The sequence below is a fragment of the Chinchilla lanigera genome, unplaced genomic scaffold, assembly GCF_000276665.1.
Source record: "Chinchilla lanigera isolate Chin_1 unplaced genomic scaffold, ChiLan1.0 scaffold00031, whole genome shotgun sequence".
In the NCBI taxonomy this organism is placed as follows: Eukaryota; Metazoa; Chordata; class Mammalia; order Rodentia; family Chinchillidae; genus Chinchilla; species Chinchilla lanigera.
The window spans coordinates 14,970,194-14,991,206 of NW_004955432.1; the positions used below are offsets into that span (position 1 = coordinate 14,970,194).

At 42.2% G+C, this 21,013-nt stretch overlaps 2 long non-coding RNA genes across 3 annotated transcripts in view; one reads left to right on the top strand and one right to left on the bottom strand.

Moving 5' to 3' along the window:
• Positions 1-10,447: 10,447 nt before the first annotated feature.
• LOC102028120 overlaps positions 10,448-21,013 on the bottom strand; it is a 28,483-nt gene continuing 17,917 nt past the window's right edge. Inside the window, exon 3 of the long non-coding RNA XR_261529.2 lies at positions 10,448-10,779. This is a non-coding gene — a long non-coding RNA (uncharacterized LOC102028120). The remainder of the gene's footprint in view (positions 10,780-21,013) is intronic.
• Positions 15,419-20,532, top strand: LOC106148916. Of its 2 annotated transcripts, none has more exons than XR_001234673.1 (2): positions 15,419-15,551; positions 20,087-20,532. It is a non-coding gene; the product is annotated as an uncharacterized LOC106148916 (long non-coding RNA). The 2 variants fall into 2 exon arrangements; XR_001234672.1 differs by lacking the exon at positions 15,419-15,551 and adding an exon at positions 18,974-19,221.

A 21,013-nucleotide genomic window follows, 5' to 3' on the forward strand; every position in this document is an offset into this window, starting at 1 on the left:
TACATTCCAGCTTGAGTTTACCCCACACTAGCTGTGTAGCCTTTAATTTCTCAGTGCTTCAGTTTCATTACCTATAAAACTGAAGTAGTAACAGAACCTAGCTCTTCGTGGTCGTGATGATTAAAATGTGCTAGTGAACATAAGGCTTTCTAGCACATAGGAAGTTCTCAGTAAATCTTAGGCATGCTAGTTAATGGGGAGACAGACATTGAACACATAATTAAAAACGTAGTGGAGAGTTTCGGAAGATGAGCACCAGGTACAATGAAAGTATAATAGTGATAGTGCTGGGGGAGCGGCCAACTAGATTTTGAGTTTTGAGGAAAGCCAGTCTAGTGGGAGAAGAAGTAGAATGGAGAGTGGAAGGGAGGCAGAGGCCAGCTCAGGGAGGGTCTTGTGAGTTTTTGTACAGTTTCAAGTTTTGTCACAAGGTCACTGGAAACCATGGACGGGACTCAGCATTGGAACAACAGGATTGGAATTGTGTGTTTCAAGGATGGAGGGGAATGGACACATTGAAGAGCTGATAGAAACAGACGAGACAGGAGTTGTTGATTGATTCGCTATAAGACGTGAAGGGGAAAATGTAAGTCTAGATTTCTGGATCGAGCCACCAAACGAGTGTATTAGCTTTCCATTGCTGTGGCAAAATACCTGAGAAAACCAGCTGAAAGGAGAAAAGATGTATTTTGGCTCTTGGTCTTAAAGGGTTCAGTCCATGGGCTCGGGGCTCTGCTGTTTCCAGGCTCATGGTGAGGCTGTTCCTCACGGCAGAACGGTGTGGTGGAGGAAAGCTTCTCGCTGCACAGCAGCTGAGTGGGGGCAGGGAGGGGGAACGCCGAGGACACCCCTCCTCCATGACCTATTTTCTCCAACTGGGCCCCACTTCCTAAAGTTTCCACCACCTCGCAATAGTGCTACCCGCTGGGGACTCAGCCTTCACCACACGAGCCTTTGGGGGACATTTCAGATCCCAGCTGTGACAGACAACGTGTCATTTGCTCAGATAAGAGCCCGAGACACAGCAGACTGTCAGGAACAAAGATGAAAACAGTTCACACCGATGTGCCAGGCAGAGCTCAGAATATAAACGAACATGGATGCTGGGCATAGACGAGATTTCCAAGAAAAAAACGAATAAGGTAAGAACATATCCAAAGGCTATTTTTTTTTTTTTTTTTGCCTTTTCTTGAGACAGGGTTTTACTATGCAGTTCAGGCTGGCTTTGAACTCATTTTGTAGCCCCAGTGGGCCTTGAACTCACAGTGATCCTCCTGCCTCAGCCTCCTGAGTGCTGGGATTACAAGCGTGCACCACCATGCCTGGCCATTGTGTATCTCTAAATTGTACCAATAAACTTAATAAAATAAAATTTTAAAAAACTTAGAAGACCTAGTGATCACATTCAGAGAAAGTTCTGGAGTGAATGAGTGAAGAAGTAGACACAGGAAACACAAAATCTCTTTCACAAGCATAACTAGGAGAATGCAGGACGACAGGGCAGAAAGCAGAGTGCCACAAATTCAAGGGAGGACAAGATTCATTTAAGATTCAAGATTTTTACATGGATTGGGGGGAAAAGTAGCTTAAAAAACAGCTTAATGATGGAAGAAAGAAAGAATATTTGATCAATGTACTACTTGAAGAGCTAAGCACCAGGTGTGGTGGTGCACGCCTGTAATCCCACCACTCAGGAGGCTGAGGCAGGAGGATCGCTGTGAGTTCGAGACAAGTTTGGGCTACATAATGAGTTTAAGGCCAGCCTGAACTGCATAGTGTGACCCTGTCTCAAAAAAAAGAGAGACAAGCAAACATGAAGGAGCTCAGCTCTGCTGCTGTAGCTCAATGTTAGAGCCTTTGCCTAGAATGTGCAAGAGACCATGGGTTCAATCCCAGAGAGAGGAGAGCGGGAGAGAGAGAGAGGGAGGGATCCAGACTATACGTATGATTTGCCTTCTTCAAAGTTCCTTTTGTTCTGAGTCTAAATGGAGAAAGGAAAAAGTGTTAGATTTTCATAACCTAAAGCTGTCATTAATAACAAAATATTAAAACCAAGACTCCATCAAGTAATTCCAGCACCACCATTTAGAGCCGTTATAATAAAGATGAGGAACTACAACAACGGCCGGGGACACCGTTACAGCAGTTAACAACACACGTTTCATGAAAACGAAAACCAGAAAAACCCAAAGTACGACGTGACACAGAGTGCCGTGTAGAGGCCTGTTGAGGTTTGGTCCTTATTCTTCTGTGAGCCAAAAAGAAGCAAGAAGTGTGGAAGTAAAATGCCCACATGCATCAAGCAAATGGATTTGTCAGAAGCACCATCTGATAGGTCAGTCGCTTCACATAGAGAAAGCAGGAGGAATGCGGGAAGTGCATGAACTCTTCGGGGCCATTGGAGCAACAGTAGCAAATCATTGCTGCAGTACAGAATGGTTCGCCTACTGGCCCCAAAGAATAAATGCATGCTCCAAAGACTCCCAGGTGGTCCCCGGTGATGGTTTGCTCTCTGAAACTCAGAGTGACCACAAGTGCTTTTCAGGGGTGAGATCAGTGGCCCAACTCCCACTTTGCAGATGAGGAAACTGAAACTTGTTCTAGGCCATTTGGTTAGGTGACAACAGAATTTAGATGAGATATTAGCCAGCTAAAGTGAGCAGCTGATAATTAGCACTCATGCTCTGATGTCAGTAACCATTCCAGTGATCATTTCTGGAAATTATTGTCCTTCAAAATGTAATTTTTTTTTTTTTTTTTGTCTTTTTGAGACAGGATCTCGCTATGCAATTCAGGCTGGACTTGAGCTCACTTTGTAGCCCAGGTTGGTCTCAGACTTGCAATGATCCTCCTGCCTCAGCTTCCCGAGTGCTGGGATTATAGGCGTGCGCCATCACACCCAGCCAAAATGTGATTTTTCAGTGGAAATAATTCCTATTCTTTCCACAGAGTGAATAAGTGCTTGCAAAAAGATCAACTTGAATGGTGTTGTGCAAAAATGTGATTTGTGGTTTTTGCTGTTGTCAGATGATTGTTAGCTGTGGAAATATAAATGAAAACTTCAGTCAATAAAGGAGATAGGCAGTATTTTTATAATAAACGTCAGGAGTGGGTCTCAAGTTTTGTGATTGTGTTTGTCAGACTTATCCACTGAATAAGTGGGATTATCTTCAGAGGTGTTTCTCCAAAAGCCACGAGTGTTTCAGGGCTAAAAGAGGTATGGAAAACCTTGACTTCAGGGTGCTTATTTATGAGTGGACAAACAGGTCCCAGAATGGCCCCTCCCATTCTTTATTCTTTAAATTTACAAAGAGAGGAAGTCCATTTACCTGAAGACAATATGGAACTCCTAGAATTTCAAGTTTGGAGGCCACTCCTAGAGACAGAGAGAAAGATAGCTTCGTGTACTATTGATATTATTACTCAGGTTTACTGTAATAGAATGCCACCAATTCTTTGCAAAACATATATTCAGTTACTAGGCCTCTCCCCTTCAAAGGAAAAGATGAGTAGAAAAAAGAAAAAAAAAAAGGAAGAAAAATTAATGACTACATGGTAAACATGTAAAAGTTGAGGCAAAGAAGTTCAATTCCACGGCTTACTCACCTCTAGGCCTCAAAGCTTATTTGCCTGGCCCAGGGCTTTTAAGAAGTACATAACTAAATGTACCAGAGTGAATTCCTCTATAGAGCAACAAAAAAATAAAATAAAGACTACAGCAGTGAAACATGCTCTGCAAGCACAATCAAATCTTGATATTTCTGAGGATTATGAATGTGTTACCCTAAAGCTTATATAGAAGAGTAATGGTCTGTGCGATTCTTGCCTAAAATGGTAGATTTTTGGAGTGGAACAAGGATTAGGGCAGCTCAGTGTTCTGAGATTGCATGGAATGGGACGTTGGTTTTGTTTGTTTTGTTTTGTCTTGTCTTTGGTGATTAGATTTAGGACATAAGTGTCAAAATAGCCCATTTTAATCAACGTTGGGGCCTCCCTATTACAATCTCGGCTCGGTTCAGTGACTTTACAAACACAGAAAAAGCAAGCTGGAATCCAGGCAGAGGAGGTACTCCAAAAAGCAAACTCAGCTTTCTTGCCTAAGTAAGAGATGCATGTTATTGTTATGCAAAATAAAGATATGGGCCAAATAATTATAATTGCATCCAACTCTTTGGGAATCTGGGGCTTCTTGTGATATCTATCAATTAAGAATAGCTCCTGGTGAATTCATTCAGGAAAATGCTCCTTGCATTTATATGTCCTCCTACACATGACGAAGTTCGCGTATCTTTTATGACCTGGTTTGGTCTTCACAGTTGTGAGGTGGATGGGGCAGGTGTTATTAGCTCCAGATGAACAAGTTGATACTATGAACGGTCCAGAGTTCTTACCAGGAGTTAATACTGCCCCAAAGTCCTGTTAATTGAAGCTTTGTGATGAGGAATCACTTCTTTGCTTACATAAGGGCGGAGCTTTCAAAGGCACTTGTCATTTAATATAAAATACTGGCTGAAAATGTGCCTGAAATGTAAGAAACATCCCACTGACATGTCTTTATGAAATTCAAACACGCTACTTTTTCTACCGATAATAAAGAACGGAATAAAAGAGCACAGATGAAACATATGTTTTCACTGGATTGTTGGGGTACAAAGAGTACCTTAATTAATGAATTTGCTAATGGCTCTTCCCACTTTGCTCACTGCCCAGTTCTCAATGCCAATGAATTTTGGACTTGGGCCACAACGTTTATCTGTTCCTCCGAAAGCCATCTTCTTTCATGCCGGAGCTAAGGTTCTGCAAGTTGCGCAGTGCACTTTTGGCAGCCTGCTGGTGGATCTGAATGCCTCTGCACTACTCCTCCTCAAGGATTGTGAAATAGCCTTTACACACCAGCTGTCCTGCTCCTTTGATCCCCCAATTTGCATATGGTACGTTACTGAACAAGGGAGTTTTTCTTTCTGTTTCACCAAATGCAGGTGCGGGATCATGCCATGAGAGCTCTCATAAGTAGCTGTGTAAACGGCCCACCAGGTCAAACATCTAAAAAAATAAATTTTAATAAATGCAATAAAAAAGCTACAGTATTTGTACTTCTTTCAGTCATCTGAAAAATCTCCTTTCTGCCAGTAGCAACCTTACAAATGGCACAAATCATTGTGGGAAAAGGTTGGCGATTATTTTTTTTTAGCCTGTGTTAGGTTTGTAGATCAACTTTTTTCTAAAGTCACAAATAAGTAACGAAAGGTATGTGCTCTCTGCTTTCTGAAAAAGCTCACCACATTTCTCTTCTTATGTATTTACTTTTAAAATCCTCCCAAACATTTAAGAATTCTTGGACTTTATATCCTCGCAAGGATTACTTTTTTTCTCCTGCAGCCATTTTCTACAGAATGTTTCATACTAGGAACACATGGCTGAAATGCTCAGATGGGAAAAAAGTTTTCCTTTCTTTGTCAATTACATTTATGTGCACAGAAGTTAGATAAAATGAAGGCAGAATGAACCTTAAAACGGTATAGACCATCTCAGTTATTCACTCTCTATGCAAATCAGACCCCATGGTAATAGACTGTTTATCCTATAGCTCTTTTAACATGTCAAAACCCTATTATATCTCCTATAAAGAAAATGTGACTTTTACAGAAGTTAAGAATTTCATTATTTAGATTTTACTCATCACAAATATAAGATGATTTTAACTTTTTGTTTTTCAATAAACATAAAATAAATTGTATTGAGCTGAATTATAACTTTATTCCACATTTTCAAGATTACTAAATAAAAGTTAGAGAAATAACTCAATTTATTTCCCCAAATGTCTCCTTTCATTCTTTTTTTTTTTTTTTTTATGTCTTTTTGAGACAGAGTCTCACTATGTAGTTCAGGCTGGCTTTGAATTCACTTTGTAGCTGAGACTGGTCTCAAACTTGCAATGATCCGCCTGCCTCAGCCTCCCAAACACTGGGATTACAGGCGTGCACCATGATGCCCGGCTAAGACACCTTTCAATTCTTAAACTTTGCTTAAAACTTCAGTTGATTCCACAAAAAACAAAAAGAAAACCTTTCTCTACTTTTTAAAAGTCAGCTTCCAAGTTAAATTTTATAATCATGTTTATGATCGTTCAACTTTAATTTTTTATTACATAGAGAGGAGAGAAAAGGAGTATCTGGCTACTACAGTTAATTTCCTTTACACTCCAGATAAATTATGGTTGAGGCTTAAAGTGCTGCAATAATATTAGATCAGAAAGTGACACATCCTTTTATCTATATAGCTTTTTGTTGGCTAAGCTCAGACTGCCACCTTTTCTCCACTCTGCTTCCGCTAGCCAGGGCGTCCTCCATGGCTGTGACGGCAGAGCTTGAGCCGATAGAAAGGGGACTCTGCTACAGGAACTCATACACCAACTTTAGGCTTGAGAGGGCTCCACTCTCAGTGGACTTCCTAGGAAAAATTATTTTGTGCCATAGATATGGAGAGCTTTCCTGACTTCTTTCATCTGAACTATCCCTTCAATTTCTACCAATCAGACCATTGGGAGAATTGAAAGAACTTTTAGAAAGTACTTAATCTTCCAGGAGACGGCACTGGAGGGAGATTATAACCCCGGTACCCTTCCCCAAACCTTTTGAATTGCCTCTCCTCACTATCATTGCCAGGAGCTCATTTTCACATTTGTTTTGTGTGTTGGGTCTATTTCTTACCCACTTTAAATGGTGTGAGCCTGTTTCCTTCAGCGGGTTGTTTGTGCTAAATCAATAGCGTGATTTGTAGTAATAATGGGATGATAATGAGTCTTAAAACACCTAGCTAATCCCAGCGAACTCGGCGATGTTAAGGCTGTGGAGCATGGGGTTGACGAATAGTGAAAATGACTGAAAGCGAGGTGACAAATTAGCATGCAGATTGTGGATCTCTTATAATTACCTCAGAAGAAGAAATTTTATAGCAGACCAATCTCGTTTAAATAAATGAATGTGTAGCATCATAGACGTATAAGACTATATGTGTATAACTTTTACAATACCTTGTTTCATAGATCATATAACGTACAGGGGCACCAGACAACTTAGAGAAACACTCCTAAGGTTAAAGGCCATCACAGCTAAGAACTAAGGTTGTGTTTGCTCTTTCTTGAATGTTGCATTGTTCCTAGGTCTGTAAGCATAACTTTAGAGACTCCACCAATATAAACACAAAACTACCTAGTTGTGAGCCTGTGTTTATACAGCCTGGATCAAAAGCACAGCCGGTCAGGTTCATTTGCATTTGCTTGCCAAAAATGCCCTTGTTCCTTTTCTTAAAAGGAGCAATAATTCATATTAGGATGCCACTTACTCTCAAGGTTAATTTATATTAACAAATTTTAGAAAAAGCCCCCCCCCAGTCTTTACCATGTTGCCAACACTTTCTTTTCTGTTCAGTTGCATTGTTCTTTTCTAAGAAGCTGGTTGTGCGGCAGATCGGTGGATCATTGCAGGGAGCGCCGATGAAAAGCCTGTTATTCCAAAGGATTAAATTACAATTCTTAGTGAACCATTGCCAAGCTATTTTTTTCCAAACCTGGGGAGGATTGGAAAGAAGCAATGTTATGCCTTGAAAAAGGCGAGGAACGCGTGAGTGGAGGAGGAGGGATAACCGTCCTAGGGTTATTACATTCTCCTCAAGGAAAATTACGAAGCATATAAAAAAATATAAAACAACCAAGTGATCCAGAAAAACAAACAACTGAACTTGTAAAGAAGTAGTGACATGATCGGACTGAATTCTCAGAGATGAGTAAGGAACCAACGCAACAATGTGAGATATACACATTAATACACAAAAACAATTAAGATTCCACCTTCACTTTCCACTTTCCGGGTTCAAGAGCTATGAAGGCAGCGGGCCTAAGATTTGCAAATCACTTAACTATGAGCCCTCCTGGAAAGGATTATACAATATATCAAGGGGAAAAAATGAAGTCTCTCTCTTGGAGCTAGGTTTTCACATTTCCAAAAGTCTGACCTGAAACCAGGAAAAATTAGTTCTGTTTGAGGTTTTTATATAACCCAAGAGAGGAGAGGATAAAGTAAACGTAGGAAAGAAAACCTCCTAAAGAGAAGACGTTTCAAATTTAATTCTGAAGCATGAATGAACTCAGAGGATGATACAGAAAGTAGGTGGGCATGGGCCTGCGAAAAGTGAGAATAGGGAGAAACACTGATAATTAGCTACTCACTCATTGCACAGACAGTCCACAGGATGCCACTGTGGTTTTTATTTGTGTTACTATTATAGCATTCAGGAAAAAATTCCACACAAAAACACGCACTGAGGTGTCCCATGTTTCAGGAAGAGAGCAGGCATGGTTGTACGTGCCTGGGATTAGAAGATGGGTGAGATCAACCCCTGCTCTCTAAGAATCTGTAGGCTTTTTTTGGAGAGAAGAGAAACAGGCACGCAGATGACCACAGTAAAACGTTGGTGCAGGTGTTATGAGGTTATGTAGTGCAAAGGAAGGTGAAGGATTGTATTGAGCTTTGGAGAAACATGAAATGCTTTGAAGAAAAAGTAGTGTTTTAATTGGGTCTTGAAGGCTGAGTAAGAGTTTTCCAGACTCTCACACACTCACAAATGGGTGCATAGAATGTGCTGAGTTCCGGATGTGTGGATTGCACAGGCCAGCAGGGGACAAGGTTGGAGGATGGTGGGTTCAGATTGCGAAGGGCCTTCTGCACATGCTGAAGGGTTTGGCTTTACCTGGTGAAGCTAAAGGAGGTTACCAGCTTTGAAGTGAGGGGGTGACTTAGTCAAATGTGTGTCTCAGAAATTCTGGCTATGTGGGGTAGGGTGAGGCTCCAGAGCGTCCACAGCAGTGAGAGAGGCTGTTGGTCAGACGACAGAGGTGACGGTTAGGGGACCGATTTGATATTTTGGAGATAGTGCAAATAGCCCTTTATGAGCTACGAGAGTAAGGTGAGGAAAAGCGCAAAGTTGAGGGGAACTCCAGCTCCAAATATAGTGAGACATCAAAACACCGTGGAAGACATCCAGCGAACACGTGTGTAGCAGGGTAATAAGGGCAGCACAGCAGGTTGGCAAATCTGTTGTTAAATTACGTTTGTTTCTTCTCTGTAAGAACCTTTTTCGTGTATGTCTTGTACTCGGAGTAACTACTGTGACGATAACGATACACAGTGTAATAACTATTAGCATTCTCTTATTATTTGATTATGAAATTCTGTTTCATTTTTTCATAAAGTAAAATTTAAAATCCTCTTTGTATAGCAGTGACCTGAAGACAACAGTGCTCTGACACTGCCATACCTTAGCGTGCCTTTGATGAGATGCAGGGGTCCAGGACACATTTGATTAGAATTTCACATAATTTTTAACTATTATAAAACTCTAGTTTAAAAAAGAAACCACAGGAGAAAAGCTGGACATGGTGCCTGTAATCCCAGCAGTCAGGAGGCTGAGGCAGGAGGATTGCTGCGAATTCAAGATCAGCCTGGACTACACAGTGAGCTCAAGGCCAGCCTGAGCTGCATGAGAAACCCTGTTCCAAAAACAAAAACAAAAATAGAAAAGAAATCAGAGGGCTGGGGATTTAGCTCAGGGGTACAAGTGCCTGCCTGACAAGCACAAGGTCCTGAGTTCAATTCCTGGCACCGCCCCCCCCCAAAAAAAACAACCCCAGCACACCAAATGTTATGATGACAGAGACCAGCAACCTGTTAGCTTACCTCTCTGAGAGCACTCCCCAGAGCAAATGAGGTTCCTTCTCAGCGTTTGTAAATGGGACGGTATCCGAGGTTACCAGCCAACTTGTTTAAAACTCCTGTTTTTATCAATTCCAACAACATATCTTTATAATCAAGAAACTCTTGAACTGATGCAACCAATAAGAAATCACAGCAGCAAATTGGCTGCTGAAATTTCTACAAGATGATAATTGTCATAAAAAAAAATGATAATTGTCATCAAAGCCCCTAATTTTAATTTTAACTTTTGGTGTTTGTCAAAAGAGCCTTACTTCTCCGGCTCATTGAATTTGCATAATTGTGATAAATGTGAACTAATGGAATGTTTACTAAAAATAGTTCATTTATTTTATGGAGTGTCACTCTTCACATGAGCTCCTCTGAAAGGGAGTTCCAAAGTTGAAAAAGTTTTTAAAATCCTGAGAGAAAAGTATATTATACTACATGTATTTCTCTTGAAATTTTATTTGTTAGATTGCTAACCAAGACTTCATTTAAAATTTATTTATTTGTTGTTATCTTTTTGAGACAGGGTCTCGCTATGCAGTTCAGTCTGGCCTTGAGCTCACTTTGTAGCCCAGGCTGGCCTTGAACTCGTAACAATCCTCCTGCCTCAGCCTCCCGAGTGCTGGGATTACAGGCGTGGGTCACCACGCCTGGATCATTTAAAATTTAGAACTGTCCTTTTTCTTGTCTTTACACACGTCCATATTCTTCCTACTGTGCAGTCTCCCTGTGAGCTCAGCCTCGTGCAAGTGCAAGATCGTAACAGGAATGTTCAGATTTGGCAGTGCGATAATCAAAATGTCTCTTCTGTTTTTTAATTTGCTTCATCATAGCACCATCAAAATGCAAGCATGGGGAAACTGTTCTGAAGCCTGGGGTTTGAAAGCACCTGTTCACGGATGAGGATGTGTGAATTCCCGCACTTGTCTCCAGTAGCAACTTATTCTTTCATGTTCGCTTTTTGTTGCAATAACAGTGGCCTGGACAGATCCTGGCAAATATATTCCAAGCACCGAGCATTCTTGTGAAAAAAGAAAAATGTATGTTAATACAATTTACATTTACTGTATTAGTTTGTAGAGTCTTGTATTAGCAACACTCCCTTCTGTCATGTGTAACTTTTGAACATGTTATAGGACCTTCGTCAATGGCCTCTTGACTGGGTCTCAAGCGCTAACCAAGCCCCTCACAAGTATTTTTGGAAGTTTGAACATCTTGCATCCATCATAAAAAGTAAGGACCATAAAGACTAATCACATTAGCATAATTTAAAAATGCAGAGCGTGAAAACTTTCCCCCTGAAGAATTGTAGTGCAAACAAAAGCACAATAAGCCTGAAATGATTCATTAGACCTCCGACTTGTTTATATTATAACATATTTATGTGCCCAGCAGAATGAAACCATAAAGTTGCCACTAACGAGTAGAGGAAAGAAGTTCTGTTTTTAACTAAATTACATTAATTTACGATGAACGTATATGAGCAATGTTACAAGGAAAAGATCCTGCTATCCTGTTATATCCTCGTAGGACATCAGACAATGCAGTTTCATTATAGATCTTTTTAGTAATCTGCACTTTGTACTTCCTTCTTAGGCTGTAGATAAATTTAGCAATTTATTGACTCAATTAGAATATGCGGGAGGAAAACAAGACAGGTGGGCAACAGGAAATGACAAAGTGAATAAAAACTGAACTCTAACTATGGGAAGAAAACATAATTTTATATTACATATTTAACATTTATACCGGAGGTAACTATAACAGAATCAGAGGTTTTTCTATGTCTGTGTAAAACAACCTGCACCATCTTTATTGGTCTGGTCAGGTGGTATTTTCTCACACTGAGAGTCTTTTCCTCTGCTTGTGATTTTCCAGGGCTTCTGGCGTTGCCCTGAATTATTTGCCTTCTTTGGCAAGAGTAAGAATACAACACAAGGTACCTGTCAGTAAGTGTTTGTTTACTACAGGCAAGGAAGCCTGCTTGTTTCTTTCAAATAAAGCATCTCAGACAAAAAAATTAGCAATTTGTTAACCTGTTTCTGCCCTTAAATCTGAACAATGTGTTACAGGGGGAGTAGGTGCGTAACACAGAAGCCCATAGCCAAGAGAAGTTTCATTCTTAGGGGAAAGCAAAACAAAATTACAAAACAGTCACACCCTTTTCCATAGCCACTTACAAAAAAGTACCTTCCCACCCAAATGGATGTGAGTTCACTGGTTCCCTGTCAGGACTTCGGGATATCTGCCCCAGGACTGAATTATCCTACTATGGATTAGTTCTTGAATGCCACAGCAAGAAGCGTCAGAAGCAGCTGTAAAAAAATGACACAGTCCTTCCCTTCAGAGGGCTTAGTAAGATAAGTAGAAAAGGAAACAGACATTTCAGTTACAATGTGAAGAATTCCGCCACGGAGGGGTGATCAGGCATAGCTTCCTGGGGTAATGACAGTGTGGATATCCGAACTGGACACCAGGGTTCCCCCGGTGAAAGGGCGTGAAGGTGCAGACAAGGCAAAGGGTATAGCTTCTGTGGAAGTTTTAAGGAACTGAGAGTTGTTCATTACCAAATGAACATAAATAAATTTTGGCTACACACCGCTAAATCATGGATTCCAAGAAAAAAATACGGCAAGAGAGGAAGCTGGAAAATATTCAGGAGTCCAGATGTATCCACTTAATTTTTACGGAGCCTGTGGTATAGCAACGTGCGTGACAGAAATGGTGTCTGCCACCAGGAAGCTTATAATTTAGTAGGCAAAACAAATAAAACAACCAATTTAGTAATGTCCAATTGTAGTAAACACAATGAAGAAAACAATGAAACAATGTTCTAAGAATAACAGGAAGGACCTACTTAACAGGGATCGAGATACATTTTCTGAGAAGGTGCAGTCTGAACAGTGAGCAAGGTCAGATCGTGAAGGCCTGCTGATGCATACCAGGGAGTTGGGGGTTCCTCCTGAGGCCGAGCCATGTTTAAAGGTTGCAAGTAGTGGGGGTGGGGGGATGCAGTCAACTTGCCTTTCAGACATTGGCTGCCATGCAGAGTGTGGTGGATTGAGAACCGGTGGTCAGCTTGTAACACCCAGCCGAATTGACCCAGCGTGGCGCTGGGGGTGGGAGGGCCACCTGAGGGCTGTTGCCAGCAGCATAAGAGGTAGAACTGGAGAGGAAGAAGAGAGGCTGGTAGGAGCTGGTAGAAGCTATCTGGGAAGCTGTTAGGGACCTGATGGCTCTCTTGGGCTGTTCTGCCGGAGGACCTTGTCACACTGGCTTTCCTGATGAACTTGGCTGCTCTCGTTGGAGGAGGAGCTCGGGACCTGGTTGTCACTGAGAACGGCTAAGGTTCACTTTGGTGGAGCGCTGGTCCTCACTTTGAGCATAGCTTCCTGGTTTCAGAGGGGAAGATGGTGCAGTGCTCAGTCTCCTGGAGAGGCTTGGTGCATTGGCTTTCCTGATGTGATCTCAGCTTTCCTCATCCTTGGAGGAGCTTGGGACCTCAGTGTTGCTGAGGATGGCTGTGGTACTTTTCAGGAGAGCTCTGGTTCTTGCTTTGAGCATTGCTTCCTGGCTCCAGTGCAGATCCCTCAGCCTGCTAGCACAGATCCTTCATCCCACTGGCGCAGACTTTCTAGCTTCCACCACTGACCTTTGGACTTTCCCAGTGCAGATCCTTAAAGCAGGCCTGCGTGAGACATTGTCATGGGCTCTGGGCCTCCAGTTGGACTCCTGGGGGGCATTGTTATAGGCTCTAGGTCTTCAGCTGGACTCGTGCAAGACATTATTGTGGGATTCAGGCCCTCAGCTGGATTCTCTGGTCTTTAGTCTGTGGACAGATTTCTTGCACTGTCTTGTATGTGATTCTTTGGGTGACTATTATAAATAATCTTATAAAGTATGTGTCCTATATTATATCATTCCCCTTGCAAACCCCCCAACTACCACAAAGAGTATGGAGATGAACAAGGCCACAGGTAGGGAGACCAGTTGGATGGCTTCCGCAGTCAAGTGGGTGAGAAATAATTCCTGAATGCTACAATAGCGTGGTAACAGTGGCATTAGGCAGGAACAATAGTACTCAACAACTCCTTTGGCATGCGCTCTGAGCCATCACAAAGAATGCTGTCCTTGGCACTAGAGCAAGGTCTACTGGCTTCTGCAGGGACAGACCGGACGGGACAGGTGGATCCCAGGGGCAGAGCCAGCATGCAAAGGATTTAGGCCGGAAGGTCTTTAAAACCAGTGTGGAAGCATTTCAATATTCTAACAGTAGATGCAGCTCTGCCAGCTTGGACTTAGATATAGAAAACCAGGAGGAAATTCAGGAGATGATAAAGAAAGAGAATGCCTACATTTCAGGAATGTAGAAGGAAGCAAAGAGGAGGAATTAGTGTCAGGCTCTGGTTTCTACTTGGCCATCAGGTAAATTCATTTATTCACTCAACTATATTTACTCAGTACTTTGTGTGCAAGGCACTTGAGAAACTTGAACGGTAAAGGGAATTTTGGATAGAGGAGTAAGGAACTATGGAAAAGAATTTGGCTGAAGAAATTACTTTGGAGCCACTCATGGTGGCACATGCCTGTAATTCCAGTGCTCTGGGAGGCTGCAGCAGAAAGGTTACAAGTTCAAGGCCAGCCTGGGCAACTTGGTGAGATCTTGTCTCAAAACAGAAAACAGGGGCTGGGGATGTGGCTCAGGGGTAGAGCTCTTGCCTTGCATACATGAATACCTGGCTTCCACCTCCAGCAGCACCAAAAACAAAAAACCAGAAAATGAAAAGGGTAGGGATGTAGCTCAACGCATAAGCCGTGGGTTCAACCCCCAGTACTGCAAAATAAAACAAAACCAAAGAACAAAATTTTGGAGTTTTCAGCATAAAGATGTCACTGAAAGCTACAAAATAGATGAGGTGGCCCTAAGGAGAGAAGTGACAGAATCAGGGTGGAGACTTGTGCCACTCCAGAGTGTAAAGACTTTGAAGAGGAGAAGCCAGTGATGCCTGAGGGAGAGCCACTGCCGTAGGAAGAAAGGGATCCCTGCAGCAGCACAAGCTAAGGGTGGAGACTGTGTCCAGGAGGAGGAGGAGGCTGGGGTTGGCTATGTCAAAAGCTGTGCAGCAGTTGAGAGGACTGAAGTCTCTGAGAGATTTAGCAAAGGAGATCATGGCTGACAATCTCAGTGGGCGGTGAGCAGAGGCCACACTGTGTAGCACTGAAGGTGAGTGAGCACAAGTTAGTTTTTGTGCTGATTTATTTTAAGGGGATTGGGGGGAGCTCCAGTGGTGCAATCAGTTAGCGCACAGCACTTAAGGGGGTTGGGGGAGAGTCTTGAGCAAGTTCAATTGCAAATGGGGGGAACCAATAAGGTATTTTGATCGTTTCCAGGAGACAGCAAACAAGCACTGTTGCCTATTTTTATGAACGCAGTTGTGCTGGAATGCAGCTTTTATGCTAACAGCTGAATTTTGTGCTTGTGGGATTTCTATGCCCCTGTATACACGAGTTTGCCAACCCTTGGATTAAGCTGAACTATTACATGTTCTAGTGATTTTCCTCCAAAACCAAATATATACATACATATATACAAAAATTCATATATAAACCAAACAAATGAAATCTATTTCCTAAGGCACAAGTGCTACAGAAATTATCAGGCCAGATTACGAATTCATCAACAGAAAAGACAAAAAGTGCTTTGCTGACACGGTATGCCTGTTTTTGACAGGAAAAATCAGCATATTGATTCACCACTACATATCCGGTACGTGGAGCTGAGCCTGACACATGGTAAGTGTCTAACACCTACTCGCGGAAGCAAGGAAGGAAAAGAGGCAGGAGCTGCACTAGAGAATCTTGTGGGAGAAGAGGTAGGGGGTCCTTAGATCTGGGCACACAGCAGAGGAATCCAGGGTAAATGAGTGGATATGGAATCTTCTCCACTCAAGCTTGCAGAGCCTAGGGTAGATCACATTCCTCTAGAATTGGAGCAGGAAGGGCAGATGGGCTGGGAAATTGGGCTAAAACTGGCTTTAAGGGTATGCTTGACATGAACCAGAAGTCACAAAGAGGCAGTTTGCAGCTTGGCCAGAGGAAAGGGCAGTCCCAACTGTTCTTATTTGTTGTGATAAAACAGGGCTGTATTTATGTGCAGTTCAACCTACCTTACTCTCAGGAGCGGGATTGTGGGTCTGCTGAAAAGTAGCTTAAAACAACAAATCAGAAAAGGGTATGCCCACAAATATAACTGAAAGAAATGACCATGTATCATCAATTGACAGATCTTTTGATAAAGGAGCAAGGACCTTTCTTTGCATGCAGGGCATTGCTCTTGAATAAAGCACACCTCTCACACATGAACTAAGATTTAAAGTATTGATTTCTTCAAAGGAAAGTGAAAACTCATACTGAGAAGTGATCTGAGCACCAGAATCCTTCTACATTTTCCCCAACAATCTTTTGCAAATGTATCACTCCTATTTTGTGACGTTTTCAACTCATTTTCATGAACACCTATTTTTTCCTACTTCACCTATTTATGCAATATTTGATGAAATCTCATCATTATAATAAGCATACACAACTTTCATAAATGGGCTAGTAATAGCAGCTTCTTTTCAGCATTACAGTTCCTATTAGACCTGCTAGCTTGGGTCTGTGTGCAGGAGTACTGTGATGCAGAAGAGGGACAGTCAGTGATTCTAGCAACTCTGGGAAGGGAAGGTAAGTGAAGGGTGTTTTCCACTGAGGGTGGTGTGAGCAAGTTCCAGGCCCCAGCTGGTGCTCCAGGAGTCACTGACAAGCTGCCCGCATGGCTGAGTCTTCTGAATACTGACTTGAGGTAACTGTCCCGACTCATCCCACTGCAGGGACCTGAGAGTACTGTGTCTCAGGAACCACTCAGTAAGTGCATGCGTTAGCCTCTTCTAGAAAGCAGGATGTGGAATAATAGGTGAGAACTGCCAGCAATGCAGCTTTCAGAGAATCATAACAAGAGAAACTGACCTTACCTATCCCACGGCAGATTTAGCTTTGAGAAAATTCTCAAACTGCTTGATCTAGATAGAGGCAGTAAAATCTCAGTAAGCAGATTGTGACACTATGTCACCTGGTAACTAACAAAGAACATTCTTAGTAGACTGGGATCCCTGAATGATACAAAAATCAGGAATCAAGGCAGTAGTTCATATATTATTGTGAACTGAGACCCCCCTGTTCTGCAGCAAATGTCTAGCAGCTTTCTATTTTATGCTAAAAGTAGTGGTATGGTTTGTGTCTGGATGTCCCCTAAAGCCTCATGCTGTCATGAGGGGAGGCTTTTCAGAGGCAACTGTATCTAGAGTTTGTGATTGATTCATGGTCCAATGATGGGATTACGGGTGTGAGTGCTAACCTGCCCTAGGGTGGGTAGCCTGCATACAATATAAGGGACAGAAAGAGTTCTCTCTCCTGCTCCTTGCTTGTTGCTTTTGCTCTCTTCCACTGCCATGAACCCTTGCCCCTCTGCCATGTGCCATTTTGGCTTGGAGCCCATTGATTATGGACTGAAACCTCCACAAATTGTGAACTAAATAAACTTTTCCCCCTTTAACTTTGGGTGTCAGGTATTTTGTCTCAGCAATGAGAGAAAAGTAACTAAGACAACTAGATTCATAAAAATGATTCTATTTGCTACTGTCAATATTTTGGAAAATTATTTCCAATAGTTTGGGAATCAGGAAATAAAAGTGGTAACTAGCAAACCAAGAATATCATTAATCAAATATATATATATATATATATATTTCTGATTAATGATTATTTCTGATTAATGATATATATTATTTTAAGAGAATATTTCCAAATAGAAAACATTAAATATTAAATATTTTATATGAACAGGTTACTGGCAGAGGTTGAAGGGGTCTACAATGTCCAAATGCCTTCTTTGATGAGTGTGTATTAAGACCCAGAAAGGCTACTTGGCTTGATCCAGGATCAAGGATAGGTATGAGTTAGTGTAGTTTCCAATTCAAATCTTTCAGAACTTAGCATGATGTTTTTCTCATTATAACACCTGTCCTCTACATGGAATTTTCTGACAAGCTGGGATCACTCCATCCTTCACAATCTGGTTACTCTGGATGAGTAATAGCAATCATTGATTATGCTCATTGAGTTTCTGCATCACACAGGGCACTTTAGAAATCAGTTGACTCTGGTCTTTACCTATGGCGTGAGGCTGGGATCATCTGAAGTTTCACTCACCTGTCTGTTGATTGATGGTGTTTATATCTGGAACTTCAACTATCTCTGGAGACCAGAACACCTAACAATAGCCTCTCCATGTGGCCTGAGCTTTCTAACAATGTGGCAACTGGTTTCTAAGTGTAAGCATCACAAGACAGAGCCAGACAGAGGTGATATTTCCATTTATGACCCACCTTGGAGGTGGTACAACATGACTTCCAACCGATTCTCTTTTGTTGATGCAGTCATTAAGACCTATTCCAGTTCAAGGGAAAGACCACAGATGTTTACTTCTTGATAGGAATGGCAAGATCCTGGAAGAATAGGTGGGATCAGAATTAATGCTGTGGCCACTTTTGGAAACTGCATCTGGTACAATCAGAATTAAAGGCATTCTTTTGCAAGAAGAAAACTAGAAGCAGAAAAGAAGCACCAGATGAACAACTAGCAAATCACACCTGAAGGCTGAGTGTGCCTGATTCCATTCCTCTCCCTCTGGGGAAATTTGCAATTGGTGCTTACTACAAATTGAACAAGAGTTAAGCATTTTAACTCAACATGATTGAAGCTTTCATTTCATTAACCGTCTGCTTTCGTGTGTTGGGAAGTATGTTTAGAGAATATATTCCTAGCATAAAAGTCTTCCCAATGAGGGAAAAGGGAGAAATTATTTTAATTGAAGAAAGTTTTTAAAAATAGAGTATGTTCCAGACTATAAAGAACAGCAATAAATCTCTTACAGTACAAACTACACAGACATATTCTCTGACCGCAGAATAATAAAACTACAAATTAGAAACAAACATTTAAACAAAAATTTCCCACCCACTTGGAAGTTTAAAAATAATCTTCTGCATATCTCTTGGGTATAAAGGGAGAAACATGATTGCAATTACAGAATATGTAGAAAATAAGAATAGTGAAAAAACTAGCAATCCAAAGTCATGGGATATGCCTGCAGCTATTTCTAAGAAGAGTACAAATCAAGGGGGAGTGAGTGACTACAGTAGCAGCAGCAACAATGGCTGACAGTGTCATACGCTGGCCTAGGGCTTTACATGCATCGATTGGTTTAGTCCTCATAGCAACCTATAATACTATGTTCATTCTTATTTACCTGAGAATGAGACTGAGGCACAGAAGGGATGAGTGATTTGAGCAAGATCATGCAAATAGCCACTATCATATGCCAAGAAGTGTTCCAAGCACTGAGGTTTCAATAGTGACTAAGGTAGGTGCAGTCCATGCTTTTCTGTAACTCTTCGTTCTTGCTGGGCAGGGGTGGGAGTTCTGGCTCCCCACTGGGGCCTCCCTTGGTGTCTTCCTGGCTGGGAGAGAAGTAGCTCATTGCTGCTTTATGTGTGGTCTCCCCTGCTAATGAGACTAAGGTGGCCTCACTACTACTGGGTCCTGGGGGAAGCCCAGTGGCTCCATTAGACTTTTTCTGGTGGTACCCCAACAGGGAGGGAGGGGGAGCCTATTACTCCCAGATGGAAGTGAAAGTCCCGGCTTGCTATGTGGTCTCTACCAGTCCTCCGTAGGAGATTTTGTGTCATTATGGACCAGCAAGGGGGATGAAAATCCTGACCCCCTCCCCAGCAATCTTTCACACCACCTGCAGTGTGTTGGAAACCTTCATATTGCCCAGCAGAGAGTCGGAATCTAACCTCCCCACCAGGGCATTGCTGGAAAAATGGGGCCGCCATCTTTTTCTGTGCTGTTGGCTGGAGTGGAGTAGTCATTGTGTAAAAGTCTTTTATTTTGCTGCCTTGACCCTTCTCTGGTTCTTTGGCTGAGCAGAAAAGGCTTTTGTTAAAGTCTTTTTGGTCTTTGCCTGTCGGAGTTTGTGGTTGCTAGCCTACTCCACTCAGCCTCTGGGAGATACGAGGCAAATGAATGAGAAGAGAACTATATTTGAATAGGTTTCCCTAGAGCAGTGGCGGCGAACCTATGGCACATGTGCTACAGCAGGCTGTTCGTTATCACTGAAAGTTCCAAAAGCTTCACCATCACTGCTCTAGAGGAACAGAACCAATAGAATAGACATATTAGATATTACATATCATATATTATACATATATATGATTGGATTACAGGATCAGAGGCTGCATTATCCCGTGGTGGCTGTCTGCACACCAGAGAACCACAGAATCCAGTAGCTGTTCAGTCCAAGACGCTGGAAGCCTCAGAACAAAAAGGATGAAGGATGCAGACCCAGTCTGCCTCTGAAGGCCTGGAAGCACCCTGGAGAATCGCTGGTGCGAGTCCACCTTGAAAGACCGAAGAAGCTGGAACCTGATGTCCGTGGATGACAGCAGCAGATAAATGCACCTGTCCCAGCAGAATGGAGCTTGCAAACGCTGCCCGGCTTCCTCCTTCTTCAGACAGGGCCAGCCACACTCAGGGCAAACCTCCCTCCCTCAGTTCGCTGATCCACACGTCATGGGCCTCTGGAAACACCCTCACAGGCACGCTCAGAAGTGTGCTTTATTCATCTCTCAATCCAATCAAGTTGGCAATTAAAATTAGGCATTATCATCAACTGCTCACTCGGCTCTTCCTCAGCTTGCTGAGTTCCGTGGATGTCTGCCTGCTTCTTCTCGGGTCTCAGTGGTCTTATATTTCTTGTATATGTAATGTCTACAGTTCTCACTTCACTAAGCTGGGAGGATAGGGAAAAGTACATCTACTTCCTCTTCCTGGAAGCAGGAATCTTCTTTTGTGTTTTAAGAAAAAAAACAAAACAAAAACCTGACATCATGTGCCCATTCTCATAGCAGAAAGAGGAGCAGAATGACAGAAATTCATTTATAGTGATAGGTGGGGAGCAGGAAGGGGATTGGGTCTATGCACCAGCAGACAGTTCAACCAAATCATAAGAGGGAAAGCTGAGAAGAGATTACAAATTCAGGGAATTTTGTGCATACGATGGGTGGGTGGGAGTGGGTGGGTAGGGAAGCTCTTCAGCACTAGGTTCTATTAGCTGAATGAAATAAGAAAAAAGAAAGAAAGAAAAAGAAAGA